General features: G+C 38.3%; 1 protein-coding gene across 3 annotated transcripts in view; it reads right to left on the reverse strand.

Annotated features, from left to right (window-relative positions):
• The window catches only part of atf7ip (activating transcription factor 7 interacting protein), a 43,591-nt gene extending 25,662 nt beyond the window's left edge, over positions 1-17,929 (reverse strand). For all 3 annotated transcript variants that reach the window (XM_053477061.1, XM_053477060.1, XM_053477055.1), the window contains exons 1-2: positions 17,685-17,929; positions 2,033-2,099 (exon numbers count right to left, since the gene is read on the reverse strand). The gene's annotated coding sequence lies outside the window, so the exon portion shown is untranslated. The remainder of the gene's footprint in view (positions 1-2,032; positions 2,100-17,684) is intronic.
• Between the last annotated feature and the right edge of the window lie 239 nt (positions 17,930-18,168).

The following is an 18,168-nucleotide window of genomic DNA, read 5'->3' on the forward strand; positions in this document are numbered from 1 at the left end:
TTGCCAGTTTAATTTCAATAAATTCATTAAGGTGTACACATTTGTAAAAGATTACCCATGTTGATTAACTAGGGACACCTGGGTGTACTGTATAATATAACTGGTGGTTAGATTTTTTTTTTTTTTTAATAAACCAGCTAGATTTCGAAATAAAACTATCTATTACAAGGCAATTTTGTAATTGACTTTTGTTGTTACCAACCTACATATTTACACATCTACATTTCAGAGATCCAACCTACTAACCCTCATCTCCATCTACCCGTATGTGAAGAGCAAGATCAAGTCTATATAAAAAAAAAAAAAAGTACTAAACACTCTTTAGTGTGGATGGCACTGTTTGTCACAATTACTGTATACTTGTATACAATTACTTCTATACATGTGTGGGAAACACTGCTTTGGTGAAACAAAATATGAGTCGCATACAAGACAAATATAAACGATCTCTGAGATTAAGAGGTAATGAGCCATATTTGAAACACATTTGAGAAAACAGCTAAAATCTCATTCAAGTCTCTAAGATGACTTATTTCTGCATATACAAGTTGAACACAAGACAAATATAAACTATCTCTGAGATTTAAAGGTAATGAGCCACATTTGAGACACCTTTGAGAAGATGCAGAATGCGCCTATATCTCATTCAAGTCTCAAAGCTGGCTCATTTCTGTCTAGGAGACAAAAAAAGAGATTAACATGAGATCTCATCTTGGAGTTTCTTTGCTATAGGACTTGCCCCAACTTGAGGCTACAAAAAAAAAAGAAAATTCACACTGATGAAATGGCAAGTCTGGGATTTTAGTAAACAACCATAACGTTCGATGCTCTGGCTCTTTGTTTATACCAATTTCCCCTCAGTTCCCACTCATTTGATAGCTTTTCCATATCAGATGACAGATGCCAACCAAGACATAAGACAGCCAATTCTTTCTAAACACCCAAAGCCAGCCAACTGTGGTATTGTTAGGATTCAAACTTCCCATCTCCTGATCATAAGGGCAAAGTCTTTTATGCCATTCAGAAAACCAGGAGACTTATTTAATTTTATAAATGTATATTGGTCCTATTAAGATTAACTAACCCTAACTCTACTTGCCTTTTGAAATATGGCACACATCTGTTTTACAGATTTACAGCTAAAAAAAATTTTTAAATCCAAATGGGAAGATTCCAATGTCAAGCTTGAGTAACCAGCAGGAAGGGATTGCCTCATACTTTTAAAAAATGTTGCAAACATTTAATTGTGATAGCGACAGGGTGTCAATAGTCTAACCCAGTGGATGTTTGGCTTATATCCTTGCACATGCCAACAGCTAGAAAGAACGTCTTGACAGTTGCAGAACGCTAGCCAAAGTTGTTATTGCACACCCTTGTAAATTCTTGCAAAATACCACCAACCCTTAACTGACTTGCAAAACAACCACCAAGACTTGTGGAATTCTATCTTGCTCTTTTCAATAATTATATTTAGCATTCTGTTTCTTCAGCATCAGGATAAATTTTTATGTCATTGGGGTACAGGTCATGTTTTTAAAGCGTAATTGCACATCACCAGTTGGTTGTGTGTTAGACCTTACATTATGCAAAATTAAACAATATACCAAGTGCATAAAAATGTGTCAATGTGTGCTTAGACTTTTACTAATTTTCACAAGTGGACTTTACCACTTTGTGTTCCACATGCTCATGCTGGCAATCTTTAGAACTGTGCTTTTAGTTGATGTTGAACATTTCTATATCAGTGTTTGTCACACAGTTTAACGTTTTCAAAATAATGAAAATTATGTTTTTATGAAAATAAAGAATACCTTTTGCATCCATTATTAGTGATATGACTAATCATTTGAATTTCACATTCTAGAGTTGCATCTGACATGCCAGTAATGGTCCCATCTGTATAACAAATGTGAATAGTGATTGATGAAGTAAAGGATGGTGATGCTCCATAATAATGTTTTGTTTAAAATTAATTGTTTGTATTATGTGGGCAGCGAAAGATTATTAGTCAATCGGTAAAAATAAGACTTACCACCAGTTGATTTGGTTTGCGAATTTTAGTGCTGATTAAGATCACGGTGTATGATGAGAGATACCTCCTATAAAGAAAAAAAATAATAATGCCATGTGAGACTTGTTAAACAATTAAAAAATAAACTGTCACTTCTGTGTATTGCTAATGCTATAAACTTTCTCCTAGGACTTCATATCCTCCAGGACACATTTACAAGGAACAAGTAACCTAAAGCTTTTAAATCACATGGTGCAAACAGGATCCAGGTGCTCTTCTTAATTGGTAATCTATTGTCATTTTTTTTCGCCTTTAAAAATATGACAGAGCTAATACAAACTGTATATTAAATCATGCTCTTAACTGTTAGAAAACTGTTAACCTAAATCGCTTGATATTAACAAAAAAAGATCCCTGGATCACATGTCTTATGTCTCATTTTCTTTAACTCGATACTCAAGAGAAGTTCCCCTCCCCCAGCAGACATTTTGCTTTACTATTTCTGCAGTAACTTAAAATGACCACCAGATTGGCACGATGAGAGAGGAACTGTTCCATAAAACCATGCCTGCAGCCGAACTCCAATATGAGGTGGGGAAAAATCTGAACGACCAGTAGTTGCTCCATTTTTGTATCAGACCAAATGGCAGGATAAAATTCTAAAACACAGATGAGCTTTCTTTCACTTCGCTTGGCCAAAAAGTTATCCATTCGGAAATGTCAAATTGATGGACAGAGACAAGTAAAGAAAACAAATAGAGAGATTTGAAATTTCTGCAACTGAGTTAAAAACCCTTCAACACATAACGAAAACCTGGAAGAATGGAGATCACTTAAACGTTTGGTAAAGTTGCAGTGAAAACCATAGCTTCATTTAATAGTGAAAGTAAGAGCATTTCATTATAAGAACTCACAGGATTGGAGATAAACAGCTGTGTGGCCTTAAGAAAACCAGTTGTTAGTAAGACAAATAAAAAAGGCTTCGATTTGCTAGAGCGCATAAAGATTGGACTTTGGAGCAATGAGAAAAGGTCATGTGGTCTGATGACTTAAAAATGACAGCTGCATCCAGGCAAGAAGAGAAGCACGTGAAGCAATCATTATGCGCAGGGCACATTGTATAATCCTCTAGAGGCAGTTTTATGCTTCAGGGTGTTTTCACAGCAGGTCCCCAAGATTGTTTTTGAGAACACTTGACCCCAAAGTCTGGTTTATTTTAATTAGTGATAACACAATTGTTCTAACCTCGGCAACCATGGCCAAGTCTGAGGAAGAAGGTGGTCTTGAGAACGATACAGCGTACTTGGCCACGGATCGAATCAGATCATACTTGAGAACGAATGTAGATCACTGTTTAGATCAAGTCATCAGTGCCAATTTTTTTTTCCGAAATCGCTATGTGCGCAAAGCATGTACCAATCTCATCCTCTGACCAACACAGCCATAGCTGATAAAGCAGGAAGACACATAAGAGTGATGCTCTTCACATTTTCACAAAATCGAACCTGGGAACAGTGACCAAAACCAATGTAAACACTGGCCAGCGGGGGAGGGGGGAGCATAATTGTTCCTGGGCACGGTACAAATTAAACGTGCCTAATGTGAAAAGCCCTTGGTCGGGCAGGTCTAGGCTCAGCAACGTTGTGTGGCAATAAAATGAAGTCAGCTGATAACCTAAATGCACTGAATGGCCAGGGTATCACATTTATGAAGTTTATCTGTCCTCGAGGCACAGGCTTATTCCATGACTCAAACTGTGAAATACTGGTTCTAGGAGTATGAGGAATCATTTTTACACATGCATTAGCCACAATATTGTGTGTCATATTCGAAGCTAAAGGTGTCTGAATTAAATCTTAGAGAGGGTGACGTTTTTGGCCAGGCAGTGTAATGTAACAGAAGCATACACTTCTACTTTTTGAAAAAATCATCCAACCCTGATATGATAATCCATACTACCCATTCCAGGGAACTTTGGGCTAAAGGCAGGTTACATTCTGGATGGGCATAAGCACACTTTGGAATAAGGAAGAAACCCAAAGTACCCAGCAGAAACCCACTAAGAACCAACATCAAACTCCACACACAGAGGTGAGATTTGGACCCAGAGCCCTTGGAGTATGAGGGATCAGTGCTAACTAAGCCACAGATCGGAATAGACAGATGACACAAAGAACTTCTTACAATAAAAACAGAGGACAACATATAAAGGGAAGGGGTAATGATGTTAGGGATGTACCATGGACCCATCTACCACAGGGGTACCAAAAATGCTGGTAAAATCTATTCTTATTCAATCCTATTTCTGGACAATCAAACAGCCCTTGGCTCCATAAGCATTGCACTGTGCTCACTGTGGCTGTCCTTCATTTTCTAGGCTATTCCATTATCCCTTCCAGCCTGCACCAGATATTCATCAACATGCACAGAGATATGTAAACCATAAAACAAAAACAAATTTCCCAGTATAATTCAAAATATATGGGAAAGGATGCGGTTTGGACATAGGAATAAGTGAAGCACCATCTGGCACTCACACAAAAAAAGGGAATCGAGTGTAAAAGTGCAGACTAGCATGGACTATACCATATTACCACTTCATACAGTATAGAGTCAAGCCAAGGATATGAGCTTAATATTAATTATTCAAAAATCCTCTGTGGATTAAATAATGATTTGCAATTTTATTTTCAAAGCTCACGTCACGTGTTTGATGACAAAACCTGTTGTCAACATTCTAGCAAGCACTCCAATTACATTCCTCTAATAAACAGCAGGCTTTTATCTTTGTCAAATATTAACAGTACAGTTTCTTAGTGGAGAGAAATGTGAACAGAAGTCTTTCTAGCTTAGTATGATTGTGTCTGACAGTACAGTGAGAGAAAAATGAAGTGGAGTGGGGGATGGGCATCTGGACAGTACCTTTTTTTTTCTAGAAACAGTAAAAAAAAAATCATAACTGAGTACTGAGTACTGCTTTCACACACTGAGCACAATACCAGTTTTTTTATCAGTACTTTTAAGAAAAAAATATGTGCATAAAACATAGGTGTTGTGATATACATGTATTGCACAAACTTTGAAAAGGTCTGTTGCATAAAACAACTGAATACATAATGTAAAGGTTGTAAATGAACAAAGCTTATGGGTTAAAAGTGTAACTGCATTTATACAACAAGCAAGAAAACAAATTAATAATTTTAAGCCTGCAACAATGACTGGCAGAATGACTTTCAGATAGTTCCTCAGTCACTCACTCATCTTCTATACCGCTTTATCCTGTATTCAGGGTCACGGAGACCTGGAGCCTATTCCAGGAGGCTTAGGGCACGAGGCAGGGTACACCCTGGACAGGGTGCCAATCCATCGCATGGCACACACACATACACACACTCTACGTACTCTACATACACACACACTACGGCCAATTTGGGAACGTCAATTAGCTTAACCTACATATCTCTGGACTGTGGGAGGAAACTGGACTACCCGGAGGAACCCCACCAAGCACGGGGAGAACATGCAAACTCCATGCACACAAGGACGGGAATCGAGCCTGGCCGGAAATCGAACCCGGATCCTGGAGGTGCAAGGCGACAGTGCTAACCACTACACCACCCAGATAGTTCCTTAAATATTTAAAAACAGAATTTAGGAGACTGCTAAGTGACAAAAAGTCTATTCCGATTGGATTAGTTTTACATGAGCAGGGGGGTTATTGTAATAATTCCACGAGAATGCTCAGGGATTCTACTTCAGCCTGAATCAGTCACATTGAAAGTTATTTATAGAATACAGTACTTGTATATATCTGGAAAAGTTATAGCATATTTTACAGCCCATAAGACAAGCGGAAATACATCCACCAAGCAATTCATTAGAAAAACCTATATACTTACACATTTATGCAATTGTCCAAACACCCAATCACGTGCCAGCAATGCATAAAATCATACAGATCTGGCCCAGCAGCCTTAGATAATGTTAAAATCTGCCATCAACTAACAGAGTAGGAAATAAATGATTTTAGTAGACATGATTGTTGGTGCCAGGCTGGCTCATTTGAGTATTGGAGTAATTGCTGATTTCCTGGGACCTTCACTCACAACTCACAGTCTGTAGAATTTACTCAGAATTGTATAAGCTAGGATAGGCTGGCCAGACTTAAATAACCACTCTGTATGAATGTCAAACCTTGAGGCATATGAGCTATAACAGCAACCAACAACTTTGGGTTCCACTCTGGTCAGCCAAACACAGAAAGCCGAGGCTGCAGAGGGCACAGGTTCACCAAAACGTGACAGCCGAAGCCCAACAAAAACATGGCCTGGTCTAATAAATCACAATTTCTGCTAGTACACACTGCAATTTGGCACCAATAACATAAATCCATGGACCCAACATGCTTCAGGTCTATAGTCCAGGCTGGTGGAGGTGGTGTGGGAAGTTTTCTTTGGGCCCATTAATGCCAATCAATGATCTATAGAATGCCAAAGCCTATTTGTATAGTGCTTGTGACCATGTGCATCCCTTGTTAGCTACAATCTGTGCATTTTCTAAAAGCCACTTTAAGCAAGGTAATGCATACCGGGGGGCAAAAGTTGATAATTTGGATAACTGGTGCAAGGTCTTTCCACTTATCAGTTTTGATCCTATAAAACACCTTTGGTGATGTGGTAGAACAGAACGGAACTAGACCTGAAAAATCTGTAGGAATTGTATGATGCAATCATGTCAACATTGATCATTTTAATTGAATGTTTTCAATATCTGCTAAAATCCATTCCATAAAAAAGTGAGGATGTTTTAGGAAAAAGGAAGGGCATACCCGGTTTTAGAATAGCATTCGTCATGAAGAGCTTGGTGACTCACAAGTTACTCAATTATATTCTTTTAGAAAAATATTTTATTCCGGTTTTTAATTCAGTGTTAAGGAACTTATTCTAATAAAAAACCTAATAAAAGCCTCCGAGTGGCGCAGTGGTTAAGTGCTCGCCTTATCGTCCGGAAATTGCTGGTTCGATCCCCGGGTGATGTTACCTCTTACAGCCGGAGGCCTAGAGAGAGCTAATTGGCTGAGCTTTCTCAGAGGGGAGGGATGAGGTACTTCGTGCTCCCACATTAATCACGGCTCTACAGCCAATCAGGGGCGTCTGTAAGCTCGCGCACGCGGAAGGAGCGGCTAGCACTTTCCTCCGAGTGTGTTACTCCGCCCCTAACAGTGAGTGAGCAAGCAGTTCGAAAAGATGCGGTCGGCGTCATGCGGTTCGGAGGAAACATGTGATAGTCTTCGGCCCTCCAGGCTAAATGGTAGTAGTAGCCTTAATGTGGGAGCCCCCTAGTGATGGGGAGGAATTGGCCACGACTTAATTAGGGAGAAAATCGGGGGGGGGTGGGCAATTTGTCAAAAGGCATAAATCATAGATACCTAAATAGATACGATATACGGTATTTCTGTTATTTATGCACAGATCACTTAACCTGTGTGAATGGATCATAATTCCAGCAGCCATGCACTGGACACATTTCTTAACAGACACATCTGGAAATCTCATCCTGTTCGAGCAGCACTAAAAGTAAACTACAGACCAAGTTCCTCGGACCAAGCCTTCTTTAATTTTCGCTCTAAATATCCAAACATCCAAAACAGTACTAACACGGTGCTGTGTATAAATGAAACAGCAGACAGTATACATTTGTCCACCAGACAAACTAAGAGTGACAGTGACTTGTTGTTTGCTAGTCACAAAGCAGGGTTAGTCAGTAATGCTGCTGTCATGTTTTGACAAGGTACCCACTCCCGTTTTCTAAAATTACAAGCACCTCCACAAACACCGTTTATAATTTCGGACCAAAGACTAACAGATTTCAGTGGACCAAAAAATGCTGTCATCTTTGCACAAGGTTGTATTTTCTGTGAAAATTTCACAGTAAATATTTTATACCTAATGTGGTCCTCTACATAAGCTATTATATTGGTCCTGGAGAGGGAAGTCAACATCTATACTCATTCATATAGTGAAAAGGGGTGTTGACAAAGAAAAATCACTGTGAGGAATCTGTTAAGGTACAATATTAAATGTTAAATCATACTAAGATATAGGCTACAGTACATATCGTCTTTGTGAAATGTAAAATTGTGTTAGACTGATGCAAAGGAACATTAGGCTACATAATAATCGAAGGCTACACATAAATTAATTTGCTAAGAGAACTTTTCCTCTCCCTAGGCAGACATTTTACTTCACAGTGCCCTGCAGTAACACAAAATGGCCACCAGCTCAGCTTGGTCAGAGAGGAACTGTTTCACTGAGCCATGCCTCAAACAAAATATGTTTATTGCATGCTCAGTCTTTACATTCTTGCAAACAGCAGAACAAATTTCTATATTTGAGCTTTTCGTTTTTTGGTAAGTACCTATGTTTCTAAATCCTTGACAACTCAATATTCCCAAATACATATCCTATCCTGAAAAACTAATGTTCATAATTCAAAAATCTCTAAAATGTCCTCTGTGCAATGGTCCCATGGACATTATGTAATACATTTCTAACTATGGTATATATGTTGTCATGAAAAACCCTTTCCGATCTTGTGCAGTAACCCAACTGAGTTAAAAGTGTAGATGTAGGCTGGAATGTTGAAGTACACACAAATCAATCTATGGATATTTTTCACTCTACACATAGTCATGTTTTGGATGACAGGAGACTGGGAAAAGACCGGAGTAAAAATGAAGCATTCATGAAATGTATTATTTTATGGTTGTTGGCAACACACTGATGAAGCTTCTTGCAGGGTGTTTCTATTTTATACATAATCCACTTTCTTTATGGGTCATGCATTAATATTACTTATCAGGTTTATAATGTAATGCACAGACTTACTATACATCATTTTTGAACACGTAATCTAGATGGTTTTATGATAAATAATGAAATAACTTCAAAGGTGCAAGAAAAGAAAAAAATGTCTTTGTTTAAATATTTACATTTTGTTCACCAAGCAAAAAGCTCTGTTGCTGTACTATTATAAACCAGTTTTCCAATTACTTGGATAACCACATTTTATATTAATGTATTTTGTTTATTGATTATTTTATACCATAAATATATTTTAATTAGACAATCATAGTGACTAAATAATCTGAAATATATTAATGTTATTTTACAAAACAAAAAAACAAAAAAACACAAAAATAGTTAAAGCCAAATCAAGTAAAATTTTACAAAGACAAAATCCTGTATACCTTTTAAAGCTTTTGGTAATTTCAATTAAGGAGAAACAAAAAGTTATTTGCAGGCTTGATTCTAAATACAATGAAAACTGTTGGAACTGTTGGAGCAATAGTATGCTTTTAAAATCACCCTCCTCCATGTCATACAGCCCTGCAGTAACAAAAAATCACCACCAGCTTAGCTGACACACCTAATGAAAAAATCTGCAGTAGCCTGATGTTTTTTGGAAAGATTTTTTTTATTAGATCCCTTTTGATCAAGAACAAAAATAGGAGAACAATTTCACAATGAAACAGAACCCAATAACCTATGGTCCTGCATAACTCATGACGCATATAAGAAACATTAAACATGTTTCAGAAGAAATAATTCAGTATAGATAAGCTTACTTTTCTTCTCAAATATTTAAAAACTCAAATACTGTGCAAATGGTATCTAATGTGGAAATCTGTTAGAAAAATGAACAACTAGTATCAAGGGACTACCATCAAATAACACTAAGACACCCTATGTTTTATTGCCACTTTAGTCTGAAACTGACTCAATAAGCCTATATTTATAAAGCAGGCATTACATAGATTTAACACAAGTCTATTTTGTTTTTAACTACAAGACACATTCTGAACATTGATCTATCTTAAATGACAAACAGCTTTACGTAGAAACGAAAAATAGAAGGACTGACCTTTGATCATAAAAAAAGTCTTGCTCTAATTTAATCTTAGCTACAGTTGGACTGAGAGAGCAAGAGTGTGATTAAGTGTTGTGATTCAAGCTCTTAGCCAGCCAGCATGTTGGGCAGGAAAGAAAAACGTGTGGGTACTGTATTAGGGTTGTGATTGCCTTAAACGCAGTAGGGTCTGGTTCAAAATCTCTATCTAAACACCATTGATTTTGAAGTTATACACATCTGTGGCATGGCTGGAGAAAACCTAAACAGTTGTCCTAATGTCACTTGATGTTAGCTAAGAAGTCTATTTCTGTGTCAACATTCAAAAAAAGATTGTTTATTTTCTGTAAACAAGTTTAAAAAAAAAACACAAACTAATATAGAGATGACAGATTTACAGACAAAATGCAGCACAGTCAACCTGTGCACCAAAGCCTTGCACAGTTATGCCCCTCCCCTTAGTGAACACAGTAAATGCAGAGGAGCGAGTGGAAAATTACTGGAGGACGGGCCGTACCATTTCTGACAGACTGCGGGGTGGCTCAAATTCACAAAGATTGACAAAAAAATATATTTTTGATAAAGCACTCAAATTCCAAAACAAATATATTTTTTATAAAAAAAAACTCTTGTGCTTACCACATGCTGCTATATTTTTAAAAATATACTGAGGGGAGTCAAACAACAAGATATGAGCTGTGGTATGTAGCTCTGAGGAAGCAACAAACAGCAAACACAATGAGAGAACAAGGCACAGTGCCTAGTCCATGTGCTATTGAAATACATAAGCGGAAAACATAAACGAAGGCAGAATAATTTACCAGGATCGGAGCACTGAAAGCACTGCGAGGTTGTGGTTATGGCACCCAGGCATCCAAATACTGTTTGATATTAACACTGTACATTTTTCACTTACCAAGAGTTTATTGCATTAACTGATATTTAAATGATCTTTTTAAAGGTAAACAGCATAATTATGTAGTACTACAATGTCTTAGTCACACAGGGGCACTCTACATGTATACACAAGTATTATATTGGTAGTTATTCAGGTCAGGGCTCCAGACAAACAAAAATCTTTGGGAGCCTTTGCCTCCTACACCTAAAATATTAAGAAGCCTAATCAAATTTTTTGGAGCTAAAATTTTACCCTTTTTATATAGCTATGCTAATTTAAACTGGAGCCATGGGTTAAAAACTCATTTACCTATGCTTTGATAGCTTGATTTAAGATGAATCCTGACTACTACTACTAAAGGACTAATACTGAGTCTAGCTGGGATGAATTTACCTGAGAACTTTCACTAGTTGATTCATTCTTCGTATCAATGACATGTGTCAGCTAAGCTATGTCCCGCCAGTTAGTTATCACTGGGCGAGTTTTAAAAGCTACCGAGGATTTAAAAAAAACAATAATTTAAATGAATTTAACAGCAATCAGAAAATACACCCAGTAAACACACCCTGGCCTTGCAGGGGCACTAACTCACAGACACTTTGTAAAGCCCCAGATGTCACACACCTTGTGTGAAAACTAAGGAATTGCTTGTTCTCCATAGCAATTGGAATGAGAAACATGGATTTTGTACAGTGGATAGAGGAGCCATTGACCTGATGTCTTCAAGCTACAATGTTGATGCCCAACATTTAAGAGGTATTGAGCTTAGCCCTAATTTCTTGTTTGGACTAAACTTGCCCAAATTATGGGTTGAAGTAGTTTTTTTTGGTGTTTGCAATACACAGACTGCTTGTCGGAATGTGCATCTAAGTACGGTATGCACTGAAATATACGCTACTGAAACTTCCGCATTTGCGATGGTCAAGGGGGCATTGCTCCAGACACATGTGTTCCCAGTAGAGAAAAGGAAGTTGTGTTGTGCATTTAGTGTGTGAAATGGGTCTCTCGATGGGTATTCAGTTAAGTATTATTTCAGCTTATATAGAAGTGGTCATGCGGCAGTGCACTTTGAACATTTACATTACGCATACTGTGGTAAATCAACACGCTAATAGTGTGTATGTTCGTTTTTTTTCAGGAGAAATAAACTCACAGACAACAAAAAAGTAATATTGTTCGTCTATTCATTTCAGTACATTATGTATACTTTACATGTATATTTTAACGTAAACGGTACACTCACTGTGGACTAAGCATGAGGGTACAGGAATGCAGGTGATAGTGCAGCAGAGCTGCATTCAACAACAAGGGCACTTGTTTGACAAGTACATGTATGACACTTGAACGGTTGTTGTTGTCTCTGATGTCCTATCACGCTCACTGCTGTACTCTTGTGCTGGGCAGGTAGATGCAGCAAAGTAGACCTGTCTATCACAGGCTTAAAGAATTTTTTTTTTTATCTGATAGTTGCCACATAAAATTAGGCATATTGGCGACCACTGCATTTGTCACCTGGACCCCTGCAGGCAGTTAGTATTTTAGCAAACAAAAATCGGGACCTGTATTGCTTTCCTTAGATGAAAATCTTTATTTAATGTAAATTGTAATGAATCCATGAATAGTCTCTTTCAACATGCTGCTGGAAAACATCTAAAAGCATTGTCACTTCCAGACACTTATAAACTGGCAAGATGGAGATCACATTTGGCAGACTGAATGTTGACAACAATGGTCAAAAGATAAGGACCTTGTATAGGATAGAACATGGGGTCACAACAAGGCAACAACATTTCTAGTGGTATTTAAACAAGGCCAATACTACGCTAGGAATAATCCACTGGTTAATTCAGTGGTTAAGTCTTAGGGGTGTTAAAACAGCAGTAGCTCAACAGTTATGAACCTGGGTTACTGGCTAGATGCTCAGACGTTCCAGACCCACATGACCAAATTCGATAACTGATTTAGTTAAAATGGTGTCAAGATTTAAAGATATATTAGACAACAAGTGATCAGTCAGTTCTAAAAAAGTGTGTTGAAAGGAGGAAAATTAGCAAATGAAAGGATCTGAATGATTGTGACAAATGCAAAATTGTGATAGCCATATGTCTGGGTCAAAGCATCTTCTAAACAGCAGGTCTTGTGGGGTGTTTCCGATATGCAGTCGTTAGTATCTTTTAAAAATGGTCTAAAGCAGGGCAACCAGTGAGACGGTGACAGGGTCTTGGGTGCACAAGCCTCATTGAATTGAATAAAAGACAAAGGCTGACCCATATGATCAAATCCCACAAAAGAGCTACTATAGCAAAAATTGATGAAAAGGTTTTGCTAACTATGATTGAAAAGTGTTGTGATACAAAGTGCATCACAGCTTGCAGCACATAGGGTTTCGTAACCACAGACCAGCCAGTTTGCCCATGCTGGTCCCTGTTGACCACCAAAATTGCGTAGAATAGGCACAAAGCATTAGGAGTTGTCCACAGAACAACGGAAGATGATGGCCTGGTCTGATGCTCCACATTTTCTTTTACATCATGGACAGCTGGGTATGTCTGCATCATGTACTTGGAGAAGAGGTTGCACCATTATGCTCTACGTGAAGACAGCAAGCCGACATCGGTTCAATTTTCTCCTGGGGTAAACTGGGTCCTGGAATTTATGTGGATGATGTTTTGACATGTACCACCTACTTAAACATAGTTGCAGAACAAGTACCCCTTTTGTGGATCAAGTATTCCCTAAAGATGGTGGCCTATTTTAAGAAGTATAGTGCACCTTGCACCATTTACTCAGGAATGGTTTAAGGTACCTGACAAAGAGCTCAATTTGTTGAATGACCTCTAAATTGCACAGATCCAAATCCAATCCTGGTGAATCCATACCGAAACCTACAGAATTTAAAGGATCTGGTGCTATCTAATACCACAGCATATCAACGATCTTCGAGTATATGCCTTAATAGATGCAATATTTCATGCAATATTCTTATCATGTGAACTTCAAATAGCTGCCACTCTTCTAGAGGTTTGAAATACTTCGACTAATAGACAGATAAGTGACACAGCTGCTTAGTGTTTGGAACTTTCCCTTTTACCTCATTTCCACTACATTGGTGCTGGTGCCAGGTGCCGACAGGACACTAGACAGGAGCTCAGCGGGAGCTGCATGATAATATGTCACTGGCCACGCCAACTAAACAGAAACGAACATGGCCGAAGTCAGTTTACTGGTTATTCTCCAAACTAGGAAAATGTATTTTAGTATCCAAAAGCAGCTTATTCGACACGTTATAACCGCTGAAAGAGCTCGACATAGACAACTAGCTTATTCACTATTTGGTACGTTGTTCGGGTGAAGCCTGCGACTATTAGTTCTTCTCTTATTTCCTCATACACTTTTTTTTTCTTAAAGCACTTTCCAATTTCTGCTGAATCTCGTCCAAATTACTAATAGCACTTTTGTTTCGTCCGCGCTCCACATTAATGGTAACATAACGCTTATTTTAGGGCACCAGCACCAATTTTTTTCTGTGGAAAAGCACGGTACTGGTTCCAAAATTGGGAACCGGCACAGAACCAGAGCAGTGGAAAAGGGGTATCAGTAACTCCATGTTTAGGGGTTTGAACCTTGCTTCCGGTCTGTGCAAAAGGTTTGCATGTTTTACCCATGTTTTGCGAGTATCCTCCAGGTATACCAGAGGAATCAATGTCAACTTAGTAGATAGACAAATTTACCATAGCTGTGGCATAACTGCAGACATTTAGGGCCTTGGCGCCCAGCCTTTCTTAACTTCAATCATCTATATGCTTTTCTTAAAGGTGTTTACCCATACTTGTGCCATTCCATTACACATTTTTTCCCAAATTCAAGTCCTACCCCCAATGCTTAAATTAATATAGTACCTTTGAAAACAATTGATTATAGAAGTCAAATACTGCATAATTGTACCTTACTATTTTGCTACTAAGATACATTTACTGACTCCATCAACAGACTCAAGAAAAACGAAAGGTATCCTTAGCCTAATGTTGTTGGTCTTTTGGTTGCTCCCGGCAAGGGGTCGTCATAGCGGAATATCCAGTCCGCACAACTTGGCACAGGTCGTACACCAGATGCCCCTTCTGAAGCAACACTCCCGTTTTATCCAGGCTTGGGATTGGCACTGCTTCCAGTGGCTGGGGGGTTTGGACACTGGCTGGGTATCAAACCCAGGCCTTCCGCATGGCAGGCAAAACACCTACCACTGAGCCACCAGCGCCCATAATGTTAGGCTCACACTACACAACTTATCAAGTCTAGGGTTTATAAGTCTAGTTGTACATGTCTTATTACCTTCAGATAACCACCAAGGTCATTCTAAAATGGCAAAAGGTCACATAGTGACATATTTGAAAGGAATACTGCCTGATAATTATTTTCTTTCTCTGTCTTATCTTTGCAGATGTAGAATTACCAGATATGTACACTTGAGATGTGTAGAGAACACAAGAGCTTAAACATTGGAAAATAATTGTTAAAGCCTTTGAAAATAACAACATAAAAAAAATGCTAATAAGGCCTCCGAGTGGTGCAGTGGTAAAGCGCTCACCCTATCATCCAGGGATCACTGGTTCGAACCCCGGGTGATGGTGTTTTCCTCTCACAGCCGGAGGCACAGTGAGAGCTGATTGGCCGAGCTCTCTCAGGGGGGAGGAATGAGAGGTACTTGGGGAAAAAAGTTAAAAAACCCAAAAAGATAATAATAATAATTAAAAAAAAGAAAATGCTAATAATATTAAAATACTTAAATATTTTAGATCTATTATGAGACATGTTTTACATATCTGAAACGTTCTGTCATGTGACAACGCAAAAACCAAACAAGGTCCCATTATTGTTGGTGCTTCACCGCAAAAACAACAGATTCTTCCAAATGAATTGTATGCAGTTTACGGTCCTCCCCTTAACTAGGTTGTTGTTTTTTGTGTTGGTCTTGTCACGAATACCTCAAATTAAAAAGGCACAGAAATTCAAATTAATATAGTGGGGCTTTTTGGCTAGTCAGACAGTAGGGGATTTTCTTCGCACTCAAATCATATAGGTAAAAAATTTTATTTGAGCTAGCTGTCCAAATATAGCCTTGAAGTCATTCAGCATGAACCTGAGCTGGCAGTGGAACCCTTTGTTTCTATTTGCTTTTCAAGGGACCACTGAAAGGAAAGTGAATTATAGCAAGGGCATATTTTATTCACCCATAGCTTAACTGCTACTAGCCTTCTTAACTTAATGAATGCTCTAAGGATTCAACAAGATGACAACATGTTTCAAGTGCCTATCACTTTGTAGAAATTATGTAGTTATGAGCTAGTCATAATGTAGTCATTTGATTAGGTCATGACATAGTCATTAAATTAGGGCACAGTAATAATATGCCGTCGCACAAGCATAACAATATACAGTGAAACCTCAGTTTGCGAGTGTTCCGCAAGACAAGCAAAGATTTTTAATAACTTTCGAAGTGGAAAAAAACAAGTCTTGGTTTATGAGTATCAAGTATCATGTATGCGCTTCTTGTTTTTACGCTGAGCATCATGTGATCACAACTGAGCCAACGTTTTTCTCTCGTTTGCGCTGTGGAATTTTGGGTAATCATCTCCCCTGCTCAGTCTTGTGCGCATCTCTTACTGGTATAATCAACATCCGTGCACGCGTGTACTGTTTACTATAACACCGTGACCACCTATGTATACATAAAACAAATTTTATTTTGTGTCTGTATGTGTGTGTACAGTGTGCGTGTAAAGCAAAAGCAAGTCTCATTAGAGAAGTTAAAGATCCTTCTATCTCTGTATCAGCCTGCTCTTTATGTCTGTGTGCGCATGCCACAATGGACACCGTGCCACATACACACACATCAGTGATTCCGTTAGTGTGTCGCTTAATCGTGTGTCATTAGAGAGATTTCTTGTTTATTTTTCCGATAAAACAGCATTTCCTTTGTATGCGGGCATGTGCTTCCGATCTTCCTTTTTCTCCAAATTGTGAGCTAATTAGTCTCAGACCCACTTATTACACCTGTTCCAAACATTGCAAGCGCTAATTAGTTTTAAAAATTACGTGCGTTAAAAGTCCCAATTGCCCGCATTAGAAGCCACTCTGGAGGCATCTGAGGCAGTATAACGTCACCGTTTCTTTATAATGTTGCAGGTGGCGTACTCTGAAATATTTACACATTTTCATCCACTGTGGTAGGATTGAATTATTTTGCTCAGTTTGTTTAGAAACAATGACAGAAATAATTAATTATTTCTTAAATTATTTCTCTCATTGTTTCTGTATAAATGCAATGTAGCTTTTTTTTTGTTTATTTTGTTTTTCGTTAGTTTAATATTAAACTCTTGAACTTAAAGTTAGTTTGTATTGTTTAAATGCTGCACAAAAAAAAATGCATAAGAAACAGGCTAAATTTAAGTAGTGATTAAAGGTTTAAATTGTAACAAAATCGGGGGGAAATTAATATCGAAACAGTGTATTTCTAAAATCGCAATACTTATAGAATCGTAATTTTAATCGAATCGGCCCCGAGGTATCGTGATATTATTGTATCGGGAGGTCACTGATGATTCCCATCCCGAATGTGTTCAAAAGGAAATGTAAAATATTTTAGAGAAAACAAATGCAGAGAAGTATACCAATCGTGCCTAGTAAAGTAATCTCAGATCCTCCGTAATTTACCTTCCTACACTGGCAACAGGATTAATGTTTATAGTCCAAAGTCATGCACATTTCTGAACCTCAACTTAAAATTAGCAATGTATCTTGAAACTGAAAAATGCAATAGTTGTCTAAATGCAATTTAGAAACCGAGTTAGTAAAGTGCAAAAAACTCACCCAAGGTTTTTAGACCAGCGATGCGCGTGCACTTTTGCCGGTACGTCCAAAATGTATTGAATAAAAGCGCGAGTCTTTTTTGCTTTGTTGTTGTTTACATGCACTGCTTCAGTTCCTAATTTGAAAGTGTCAGGCTTACAGCGTGACTCGTCAACGCGTAAGGGTGACGGAATTACAGTCACACAAACATACAAGTGATCCGACTGTAGGCAGTATGAGTGTGTGTTGTGTGTGTGTGTCCGCGGACTTGGTGAAACAGTGTCGCGAGCGCTCTTCCTCTCCGGCGGTGCAAAGATGAACGGAAGGAGGGGGGAGGAGTGCGCGCGAGAGACAGAAAGCGACTACCTCCTACCTGCTGTAGAACAACTGGCAGGAAAGAAAGCTTAAGCTTTGACGCTACATGAGCTATAACCAACCCGAAATAGTATGAATTGTTGCAAATTTAAATGCATAATTTAGATGGTCCATGAAAGTAAATTATGCA

Source organism: Clarias gariepinus, chromosome 18 (assembly GCF_024256425.1).
Source record: "Clarias gariepinus isolate MV-2021 ecotype Netherlands chromosome 18, CGAR_prim_01v2, whole genome shotgun sequence".
NCBI classification, from domain to species: Eukaryota; Metazoa; Chordata; class Actinopteri; order Siluriformes; family Clariidae; genus Clarias; species Clarias gariepinus.